Here is a 12,632-nt window from a genome sequence, read left to right on the forward strand (position 1 = left end):
CCCCCCTCCTCCCAGTAAAGTTAAGAAGGGAGGGGGGACATAATGTATATTTGTTTTAATTAAATTAAAAAAAAAAAAAAAAACACATAAGAAGGGTAGGGGAGCTTTTTTTAATAATATATGTTGTTTTTTTAAAATGTAATTAATATATATGTATGGGGCAGTGTATGTGTGATAAGAAGGGTAGGGGGGCTTTTTTTTTTATAATAACATACACTGCCCCCCATACACACACACTGCCCCGGCACTATTGACACCATAACCACTACACTGAGCTGTAGTGGTTATTGTGTCTGGATTATTTCTTTAAATAATCTACAAGTGCCCCTGCCGAGATCAAGCTCTGGATCCGCCACTGATCCTAACTACAAGATAAGGCCAGGGACTAATGAAAGTATTTAAAAAATTGGGCAGACTAGATGGGCCGAATGGTTCTTATCTGCCGTCACATTCTATGTTTCTATCCAATAGGAGGCTCTTGTTTGGTTAGTTAGTTTTTGGCCAGGCAGATGTATTTTTAATGTACATTTAAAGGGAAACTCCAGTGCCAGGAAAACAATCCGTTTTCCTGGCACTGGAGGTACCCTCTCCCTCCCACCCTCCAATCCCCGGTTACTGAAGGGGTGAAAACCCCTTCAGTCACTTACTTGAGGCAGCGACGATGTCCCTCGTCGCTGTCTCCTCCTGCACGCCGCTCCTCCTTCTGATTCCGTCGGCCAGTGGGCAAGACTGATCCCGCCCACCGGCCGAGGAGACCTCTCCATAGGAATTTCAATGCTTTCCTATGGGGAAATGAGTGAAGCTGGAGGTCCTCACACAGCGTGAGGATGTCCAGCGACGCTCTAGCAAGGAAAATCCTTGCTATAATCCAGGAAGTGACCTCTAGTTGCTGTTTAGTAGACAGCCACTAGAGGTGGCGTTAACCCTGCAATGTAATTATTGCAGTTTATAAAAAACTGCAATAATTACAGTTGCAGGGTTAGGAGTAGTGGGAGTTGGCACCCAGACCACTCCAATGAGCAGAAGTGGTCTGGGTGCCTGGAGTGTCCCTTTAATAAAGAAATTTGGATTTTAAATGAAGACCGTGGAGTGCAGTCATCACTTTGGATTTTCTATATACAGTGGGACTTCGGTTTACAAACGTCTCGGTTAACATAATTTTCGGTTACAAATGAAAATCCATTGAAAATAATGCCTCGGTTTACAAATTTGTTTCGCAATACACAATTGCACCTGCATGCTGGAGCCTGTTGGTAGCACGTGGCGTTGAGTGTGGAGGTGTTGGAGCGGCTTTTGCATCAAGTTTTGGTGCCATTCTGGAAATAGTTTGCAGTTGTTTTGGGACTTTTTGGTGCATTTCTCAAGCTGTGGAAAGGTAGGGAGCTAAGCTTCATCGTTTGCATGCCTTTTATTGTGTGTTCGGCATTGTGGGTTAGTTTCCATGCCAGCTCATTTTGACTTATTTCTGACCTCCAGAACGGATTAATTGGTTTTTAATGCATTCCTATGGGAAACCGTGTTTCGGTTTACAAATGCTTTGCAATAAGAAATGTCCCGGAGAACGCATTAAATTTGTAAACCGAGGTCCTATAGATTCAGGAATACAAACATGTATTCCTAACACTATTGTGTTTAACTATTTGGGTTCCAGCCCCACTTTTATTGCATGGGAAATGGGATTTTTCTCATGTTTTATCCCATGCCACGTCTGACTCCACCACCCTGGCTAAGCTTATCAATCTTAACAATCTCAGCCAATCCAATGCTTTCCAATAGGTAGCATTAGCAGGTTATTGCACATGCATGGCAAAATGTTGCGCTGTGCCAATCGGCATCTCTTCATAGAGATGCATTGAATCAATGCACCTCTATGGGGAGCGTTCAGGGTCTCCATGCAGAGTTTGGAGATGTTGAACACCGGTACTGTAAATTGTGCAGCACTGACCCAGGAAGCACCTCTAATGGCCGTCTGGGTGACTGTAACTAGAGGTGTTTCTAGGCAGCAATGTAACCCCTGTGTTTTCTCTAAAAAGGCAGTGTTTACACAAATCAACCTGCAGGAACTGACTGTGCTCACCAGAACCATTACATTAAGCTGTAGAAGTTCTGGTGACTATAGTCTCCCTTTAAGAATCTAGTACTTTATATTTTACCAGCCCTTGTAGCATCCATCAATAAAGTTCGATACATGCCACTTCTACACACACAATTAAACTCATTTTTTACATATGCCACAAAACAAGTTAATTTCATGTACCCGGTTCTAAAATCACCATGACATGTTATTTTTCGTTTCATTTGTTGTTGTTTTTTCATTTGTGTTTTTCATTTCAATGCAAACTTTAAACCATTTACCCTGAATACAAACCACACATCACCTCCGTTTACCTTGATAAATAATGCGCTCACATCTCGACCTTTATTATACAGTGAACACACACCAATGAGCTGAGCTGCGGAAGGGAGGGGTTAGTGCACCTGGAGCACTGAGGTCTGCCCTCCTCCCTTTTTTTCCACTGACATGAAGAATTTAGAACCAGGAAGTGCTACCTCCCTCCTCCTCTTTGCTTTCACATCCAGCTTCTGCTTTTTGTTTATTTTCAATGTCTTTTGTGACTCTCTGCCAATCCCGGTCACACTGGCTTCACTCACAACTTGGTATTTGAAGAGACCCTTTATCACTGTTACTCTTTGATCTGGCTCCTTGCAAACAGTAGCCAGCAGATCTTGACCACTGGGAGGATATCTAAGAAAACAAGCTTCCCACGACTGCTTTCCTCCTGACCTGTCTGGGGCTGATTATTTGGAATCCTCCAATGTGTTTCAAACCTGGATCCTAGGCATGTCCGAGTAGGTAAGTGAACTTCTAATTCATGAAAATCAACCAAAAGTAATGTATTGATTTGCAATGCAAGTTATGCACCATGCCAAACTTGCCATTATTTAATTCCAAACACCACCACCAGTTACATTGCTAAAATATTGACCTAGAACTTTGATCTCTGCTTGTAGTTTTAAGACAGTTTTCCTAATATAATAAAGTAATGCTTTTTCTATCTTTTTAGCCTTTTAGCCTTTTTTTTAAAAAAATATATATACTATAGTATGTATTGGTACACTATTTTGTAGCCATGCATTGGAATTTTGATTCACTAAAGGGACACTATAGTCACCCAGACCACTTCAGCTCAATGAAGTGGTCTGGGTGCCAGGTCCCCCAGGTTTTAACCCTTCAGATGTAAACATAGCAGTTTCAGAGAAACTGCTATGTTTACATTGCAGGGTTAATCCAGCCTCTAGTGGCTGTCTTCCTGACAGTCACTAGAGGTGCATCTGCGACGCTGGATGCGAAACAGCGTGTAGAACGTCCATAGGAAAGCATTGAGAAATGCTTTTCTATGGACTGTTTGGATGCGCGCACGGCACTCGGGAGCTGACGTCGGCAGGGGAGGAGAGGTCACCAGCACCGAGGGAGCCCGGCGCTGGATTAATGTAAGTGCCACGGGAGGGGGGTCCTGAAGGTGGGGAGGTCCTAAGGATGCTATAGTGATCCTTTAAACATGTTTGCCGTCTTGTTACACATTGTCAACAATGCTATTAAAAGATACAAGGCAAAAGAGTGGCTATTTTTGTCATGTGCACAAGCTTGAAGGTGACAAAACTTGACAAAGGCGGAGCTTCTGCAATCAGGTTTTGACAATTCCAATAACCATTGCTATCACCAAATTTGGAAACCCGATAACTTCTTGTAAAAGTCATAAAGGTTTGTCTATGGAAGGACTTCTGGAATCTGACATAGACTTTCCACTAAGTGGTGATTTTGCCTTTGCGAGTCTTATCAAAATATGCAAAGACCCCCAAATATGACAGAGCCACTTTAAGGATCTTCCTTTGCAATGCAAGCAATAATATTGTTTTCAGAGTTCTTAGGGTATAGCCATTAAATGTTTGTTTATCTTCAAACCGTTGAGTTTGAAATGCAGATTATTGTTTGCGCAACGCTGTTAAGAATATTTATTAAAAAAAGACCTTAGAGCACTGTTCATAATGATGCTGACTTAAATAGCTTTCAGCTAAGGTTGAGTTAGGGGGCACTTATAGTTATGGACTGCCCTCTTTAGTTTGTTGGGTACATGCTTTTACTCGAATGCAATGGGGGCTTACTGATTGCAACATATGAGCAACAGTGGTGGAGTATTAAATAGCAGCATGGCATTAATGCGTCTTTTAAACTGCATAGGTACTGCGGTATCCTATCTTCTTCTTTCTGGCCACGTAAAAGTAATGTGAGTTACTGTCCAGGTGAAGACTCATAGGAGTTACAGTCTCCAGCATTTCTAGGGTCCGCAAGAAATCTTGTGTTCCAGAGCACTACGTTTATGGATTATTGCTTGATACAATATAATTATAGACACCATTATAAACTGTGACAACACTTACTCTCCATCCAGCCATTTTTAACGTGCCATTTTATTGGGGACATTTTGAGTGAATGAGTCATCTAAGCTTACATAAAGATCTGCGAAAACAGGCCTAACCACACACCAAACCGACTTCAGTTTAGGACAAATTTACACTAGAAAGTATGTGCCAGAATTTTTCCATCAATTCTGATTTAAGATTTTTCACATCCCATATATGTACAATGGAGTGTGGTCCCAACTTGAAACTGTGTTAAACTGGTCAACGCATGTTAAAGGGAAACTGTCACTACTTATCTGGCCCTCTGCTACGATCTCCATAAACGGGTGGTTGTTACACTTCTGTACTTCCTACTTCTCGGTTCTTAACTAATTTACCCTTCAGGGCAATCGTCCTCCATGATGCCATCATGTTGGCATTTGAACGGATTCACGTCAATTTACTATGGATGGAGGGATGTCCGGTGGAAGGTCTTCTGCTCGCCTTGTCTTTCAATACCTTGGCATTGAGTGTCTGCCGAGGAATTGAGGACAGAAGGGAGAAAAACCTATTCTAAAAAGGTTTTTATCCCATTCTATACATTTGTTAGCACAATGTACAGACATAAATGTCATGCTCTATATCTAATGAGCATATGTTATTTGAGGCATGACAGATTTATTTTAACACAATGGAAAAATGTGTTTTGGTTTTTTTTCTAAACAAATCGCATCCACTTCTGGTTCTTACAAACATCTTATTACAGCATTTAAGAGGGACAGTCTCTGTTTGAGGCCCAAATCACTCTCTCCCTCTCTTTTTAGAGCTTCATAGTATTGATTAACAGAGCTCCACAGCAATAAAACTCCCAGTAATGTGTCTTTTTAATGTGTTTATAAATGTGTCTGTGTAAATATTATACATTGTTCTTGTTGTAAATTATATTTTAGTTGTATAAATTATTAGAAAGTAACCTAAACCTTCTCAAACAGCTCACCCCAAATTAAAGTGTCCCTCATTTGATATGTTGGGGGTATATTAAAGGGTTACTTACTAAATTTCAAAGTCTTTTTTAAATTTTAGCTGAATCTAGCTGTTTTCTCAAGCATCTATTGTATGTGTTGTTGTTTTACCATATAATTAGGCCACAGGTCACAGTGGTAAAACAAAAAGGATGTAAGAATCCTTTGGTGACGTATTGCGAGAAAATTTCCGAGTTTGAAACTAGTTGGGCTACTAATTAGTTTGAAAATAGGACTTCATTGAATAACATAGCCTTCTTCCTCTGAGTAAGCATACCCCATGGAGTTCTTTGTGGACTAGAGTATTCTGGAAGAACCTGAAAATCCAGGTAAATAGAGTTCTACAATAGGACTGGTAAATCATTAGGGATGTATCAGATTAGTATGATTGTAAATTCTTTGGATGCATGACCTTGTTATACGTAACTTATAATTAACATGAATAAGCATAGTGGGGGTTTAATTCATTCATGCCTACACTGTGGTAGCGATAAAGTTATAAAGAAATTACGCATTTCAAAATATTGTTCTAGTCTATATTTAGATATAGAGGTACACTTTGCCAAGTTTTGATTCTATAATGGTGCAAGCAAAAAAATGATTCCATACGACAAATAAACTGGTAGGTAGTATTTTTCAGATTCATTGTACCAGGAATGGCTGCTACTTTTGGTTCTCAAAAAAAATGTATTACCAAATCAGGTACTCTAAAGAAGTGACCGATAACCTTCAACACCCCAGCTGTGTTAACTACATCTCAACAAGTATTTTTAGGCAAGCAAAAGCATAGTTGATAGAAGGGAGCTAGATCAATGGTGGAACTAATGTACAGAAGGCCATCGTGCAAGAAATGTTTTTGCCCCCCCCCTCCCCTCGCAAAGGTAAATTCCCATCTGTCGTACAACACCCACGATGCAATGCCAGTTGGGCATCTACCATTTTCCCATCCTTGCTAGGTTGTATTTGTGAGCAGTGTTTGTACGTTTAAATGTAATTATGTTTTCCTATGGACTACGTGTGTGTGCAAGGGTGTGTTTGCATGTAATGTTGGTGTTTGAATGCTGGGATGTATGCACATATACACATAGGCTGACATACATACTCAGATACACACTGACACATACTCAAATATACATACACACAGATACACATACCAACACACACACTGAGAAACACATAGATACACACAAACACATTGATACTGACACATAGATAAATACACACATACATGTAATAACGTTTATATTTTTTTGTCGACCTCCTGTTAACATGACTTTTATAAGTGCAGGACAGTGGCTTCCTACTGGTGTCTGAGGCTGATGGGAGTGTGGGGCTGGCTGGAGCAGGCCCACTCCTTGCTTTTTCCTTGCTGCCTCTCTGCCTCCCGTACGGCACCCTCTGAATGTGGGAGGAAGTGACTGGCTCTTACTTCCTCCCAGCGATCGATACTACAGGGTCAATTCAAACCTATTAAAGGGCCATGGTGCCTGACTGATCTGCAATACCCATCGGGTGGTCTTAAAGGGACACTATAGTCACCAGAACAACTACAGATTATTTAATTTTTTTCTGGTGAGTAGAATCATTACCTTCAGGATTATTGCTGTAAACACTGTCTTTTCATAGAAAATGCAGTATTTACATTACAGCCTAGTGATAACTTCACTGACCACTCCTCAGATAGCTGTTAGAGATCCTTCCTGGGTCATGGCTGCCTAAAATGCATCCAAACATTCAGTATCTCCTCCCACTGCATGCAGACACTGAACTTTCCTCGTAAAGATGTATTGATTCAATTCATCTCTTTGAGGAGATGCTGATTGGCCAGGTCTGAGTTTGAATAATGCTGGCTCTGCCCCTGATCTGCCTCCTTGTCAGTCTCAATCCTATGGGGAAGCATTGTGATTGGATCAGACTACCACTTCTGATAACGTCAGAGGAAGTTCAGAGGCAGCAGCTTTAGACTCGAATACAAGTAAGATTGTACTATCTTTAGTGAGGTCAAGGGGCTTGATAGTAGTTTTAACACTATAGGGTCAGGAATACATATTTGTTCCTGACCCTATAGTGCTCCTTGAAGTGAAGTTCCACCGCTGAGCTACATGGATATGTGTGTGTGTGTATATATGTTTTGATTAGATTGAGCATGCATTAATATCTATACATTGTGCTAGCAGTTTTGCTAACAAATGTGTAGATTAGGAGGAAAATATATTTAAAAATAGGCTTTTCTGCCAGCTGGTAGTCTATGCCTCGGCGTACCAAAGCATTGACTGACAAGGGCGAGCAGGAAAGACCTCCCACAGGCGGTCCTTCTTCTCTCCTAAGCATAGCAACCACAGTGAATGTGCTATGGTTGCTATGGATATTTATCAGCCGGCACATCTATTGTCGTTACTCTATTCTTATGCCTGCATGCTGAGGACATTTGTCCTGCTTGGGCAAATCACTGTAGACCGGAGGCAAAGAAGAGGACGGCCCGGAGGTGAGTGTTGCATGAAGAGTAACACCAACAAAACTCGAAGATACCAGCGCTGGAACAGAGGAGAGGTGAATGCAGTTCTATATTTTACTTTGAATACATCATAAAACTTTGTGATATATGATTTATTCAATGTATATGGGGGCGATTGTAAGGTAAGTTGATTTTTTATTTTTTTGACAACAGGTTCACTTTATTGATGAAAAAGTAAAAAAATAAAAGGTGTGTTTTTTTTTCCTTCTACATAGATAGCTGTGATTGGCTGAGAGTGCTAGGGATGAAATTTCCCATTGATCTCGTCTATCAAACTAGTCCGGGTTAAGAAAAATTGAAAGTGAAATTGACAAAGCAAAAGTGTAAATTCCACTTTATAAACCTTGCTGAGAATACGTTTTTTGCACCTTTTAAATGGTTATGTGTCAATCATAGCCAGAGGAGGTGTGGCTAGGGCTGCATAAACAGAAACAAAGTGATTTTAACTCCTAAATGACAGTGAATTGAGCAGTGAAATTGCAGGGGAATGATCTATACACTAAAACTGCTTTATTTAGCTAAAGTAATTTAGGTGACTATAGTGTTCCTTTAAGGACGGCAGGCGTGCTATGCCGTCCTTGGGGACCCGTCTTTAAACGCGGCATAGCACGTCCCCCGCCGTCCTTTGTACTTACCCGGTAGCAAGGACCTCACGATCACATGGACGGCATAGCCGTCCACAGCAATGCCAGCAGGGGGAGTGCCTGTAATGACAGGTATTCACCCTGCTGTTATTAAAAAAAAGTTAATAACAGTTTCAAATAAAATGATGATGATAGATATATATATATATACTTAGATTTTATTTATATATATAATTTCCCCCCTGTTTCTCATGTGTGTATATATATATCTCAAAATACACGTAGAATGATATTGATTAAATATATATTAAAAATAAATATATAAATACGTTTAAAAATAATAAAAAAAATATATGTGGGGGCGGGGCCTGACCGCAGAATGGAGCAGACGCATGTCGCTGCTGCTCCCATAGCTAACCTGACCTAAAGCCGATTTTTGACAAGCGGAGGCCGCGATCAGACTCACGGTGGAACCCAAACGATAGGGGAGACCGAGACCTGTGAGTAGGCACCACATACGTGGATTTTGAAAACGGGTCAGTGCTCCCTGATGTTGCGACCTACAAGCATGGCAGCGGTGGGGGAGATGGCCGCTCTCCCTCCGTCCACAAGTACAGCAAGGCAGAGTTTGAGTTCCCATTCCCCCCCCCCCCCCTATGGACCGGCGGGGGTTATCCCTGTCCCTGCCAAGCTGACACACACAACCTATCGGACTGCAGCTGCCCACTCAAGCCTGGGCTCCGGATGCTCCATAACTGGCAACATGGCAGACGCAGCCCCCCTCACAAGACCAGCGCCCACGAACCCGCAGCCCACAAGCCTGGACCTGGCATTTCAGCAATTCTGGGACAGGTGGGAGCAACTCCTCACAAAACCCTTCTTATTACACAAAGGCCCGTCAGGGGAAACAGGGAAGCAGAGGGAGAGCTGGCCTATTCCGGGCACTAAACACCCTCCTACCCCAGCAACGACCACCGACCTATCACCCGGACCGAGGGACAAAAGGAGGTTACCTCCATGGCATCGGCCACATCGCCGGAGGCCCGACCGCCGCTGGCGGCGCCGAACCACCAGGGCTCTCCGTGGCGCCCATGCAGGGAAAAACTCTGCCTCCACGAGCACCCGAGTTTGTGGCACCAAGATGCAGACCCCACATGAGGCCTGGTGGAGGCCTTCACATCCTCGCAATACACCTGCACCGTACGGACCCTTCAAGCATCAACCTCCACAAAGCCGCGTGAAGGGATCGGCTGAGGAAGTGGGCCGTGACCAGCGACCAGGCCAGGAGCTGTGCACTCCATCAGGACTGACTCACAAGGTTTACGGCACCGCTACTGTCCGGCAACGCAAGACCCTTATAAGCGGACACCCCTGGGACTATATAGATGCAGGATTTCCATGGACTAAATGTTGACCTAGTCCCCCTTGGGGATCCCCAGGACTGCAGAACTGCTCGCGTTTCCCAGGGTGACAACTAGTCAACCAGTCATGCAATACCTGTGCATCTGTTTAGCATAGAAACCTTATTTCAAGCATTTTTAGTATGATTTAATTTGTTACCTATAATCTTATATCTAGAGTGTACTACTAGTCTCAATACCGAGCCTTACCTGTGACCCTCACGCATGTTAATTTACATGTTTTCAGCACTGGGCATAGCCTGCGTATTCAAACCCTACTAACTGGCTTTACATAGCTACTTGGATAAAGCAACTTACTTTTAATATATAAACTGAAGCAGCCCCGCTTAGGAGAATATATATTGTTGTTTTCTTTACTTTTGCGCAACATAAGAGTGCCAACACACGTTACAGGTAGCTACCCGCTCCCCCCACCCCTGCCTGACACCAGCTCAGCCCGATGCACCATGCTGCCCAAGGGCATAAATTTACAGCCACATAATGCTCGTGGGCCGGGAGACGGAATACCACGTGCAGTTATGCTTTAAAGCGGCACTGTCATGCCGAACTTACCTTTCCTCAATCTCTTCCTCTTCTCCCCCTCTCTCGGGATCTGTTATTCTTTTCTTCCAGTCTTCTTTAGTTTTCTTTAAAATTATAAGACAAAGTAGGGACTCTTTGCCTTATGGAGGATTCCTCCGCTTGACCAGCTCTGACCAGCGGAGGAGCAAAGTGTGCTTCATTTCCGCTGGTCAGAGCAATTTTCCCATGATCCCTGGCTTTCCTCCCTGTTCCCACAATACTTCCTGTCAGTATTGCCGAACGTCCTGTCACTTAGACAGAACGCCGGCAAAACTGCCTAATTGCATCCTAACAGAATGAGAAGAGTTTCTCCATTGGTGTTAGGATGCAATTCGGTACTTTGTTCGTATCGGAATTTCATTCTAATGAATGAAACTCCGATTCTATTCATTGCTGTGGCTGCATCTTGCAGCCGCTTAGTAGATAACTCCCTAATTCCCACGGTATCAGGGAGCTATCTACTAAAAGGCTGAAAGACCTGAATTGGTCTTTCAGCCAAATGTACTAATACTAAGTAAAGATTACTTAGTATTAGTAAATAATATGCCCCTACTCGCTATACCGCGAGTAGGGGCATGTCTAGATAGCAGTGAGTAGCCTTTGGCTGCTCACTGTAAAAAAAAAACCAAAAAAACACCTAATAACCCCCCCCGCGCGGGGGTTAAAGATGGGGGGGGACCTACTGTCCTCCCCCATGGCCCCCACCCCTGCACGGTGGGTGGGGGCCCTAATAAAATAATAAGGGGGGGGGACCTACTGTCCTCCTCCCCTGGCCCCCACCCCTGCGCTGTGGGTGGGGGCCCTAATAAAATAATAAGGGGGGGGGACCTACTGTCCTCCCCCCCTGGCCCCCACCCCTGCGCGGTGGGTGGGGGCCCTAAATGACCCCCCCCATCAAGGTGACTAGGGGTCCCAAGCCCCTAGTCACCCCCCCCCACCCAAAACATTCTATCCCCTACCTACCCCCCTCCCCCTAAAAATAGTGAGGGGGGAATAAAATGACTAACCTGTAAAAAAAAAAAAATTAAACTTACCATTTGACGTCTTCTTTTTTCTAAATTCTTCTTTCTTCAGCCCCCAAAAAAGCCAAACAAAAATCCATCATACCCGTCGCACTTTAAAAAAACAAAAAAAAAAAACGAGCGCAAAAAAAAATTAATCCATGTTCACCCATGGAGGGCACGCCGCGTACTGAGCTCCGCAGGGCGGGTCAAGGCTTATATAGCCTTGCCCCGCCCTGCAATTAGGCTTAGAACACACTGATTGGTTGGTTTAAGCCAATCAGAGTGCTCTGTGTCATTTTACACAGCGTGGGAAAATTCAAAAGAACTTTCCCACGCTGTGTAAAATGACAGATCACTGTGATTGGATGGTTTTCAAGCCATCCAATCACAGTGCTCTGTGTCATTTTACAAGCGTGGGAAAATTCCAAAGAACTTTCCCACACTTGTAAAATGACACAGAGCACTGTGATTGGATGGATTTCAAGCCATCCAATCACAGTGCTCTGTGTCATTTTACAAGCGTGGGAAAATTCCAAAGAACTTTCCCACACTTGTAAAATGACACAGAGCACTGTGATTGGATGGATTTCAAGCCATCCAATCACAGTGCTCTGTGTCATTTTACAAGCGTGGGAAAATTCCAAAGAACTTTCCCACACTTGTAAAATGACACAGAGCACTGTGATTGGATGGATTTCAAGCCATCCAATCACAGTGCTCTGTGTCATTTTACAAGCGTGGGAAAATTCCAAAGAACTTTCCCAAGCTTGTAAAATGACACAGAGCACTGTGATTGGATGGCTTGAAAACCATCCAATCACAGTGATCTGTCATTTTACACAGCGTGGGAAAGTTCTTTTGAATTTTCACACTCTGTGTAAAATGACACAGAGCACTCTGATTGGCTTAATCCAACCAATCAGTGTGTTCTAAGCCTAATTGCAGGGCGGGGCAAGGCTTTATAAGCCTTGACCCGCCCTGCGGAGCTCAGTACGCGGCGTGCCCTCCATGGGTGAACATGGATTAATTTTTTTTTTGCGCTCGTTTTTTTTTTTTTTTTTTTTTTTAAAGTGCGACGGGTATGATGGATTTTTATTTGGCCTTTTTGGGGGCTGAAGAAATAA

At 43.1% G+C, this 12,632-nt stretch overlaps 1 protein-coding gene across 1 annotated transcript in view; it reads left to right on the plus strand.

The window, feature by feature from the left end:
* The first annotated feature begins 2,405 nt into the window (after window positions 1-2,405).
* The window catches only part of IRF5 (interferon regulatory factor 5), a 72,722-nt gene continuing 62,495 nt past the window's right edge, over window positions 2,406-12,632 (plus strand). Inside the window, exon 1 of the mRNA XM_063448344.1 lies at window positions 2,406-2,854. The gene's annotated coding sequence lies outside the window, so the exon portion shown is untranslated. The remainder of the gene's footprint in view (window positions 2,855-12,632) is intronic.

This window comes from Pelobates fuscus, chromosome 3, assembly GCF_036172605.1.
Source record: "Pelobates fuscus isolate aPelFus1 chromosome 3, aPelFus1.pri, whole genome shotgun sequence".
NCBI lineage: Eukaryota > Metazoa > Chordata > Amphibia > Anura > Pelobatidae > Pelobates > Pelobates fuscus.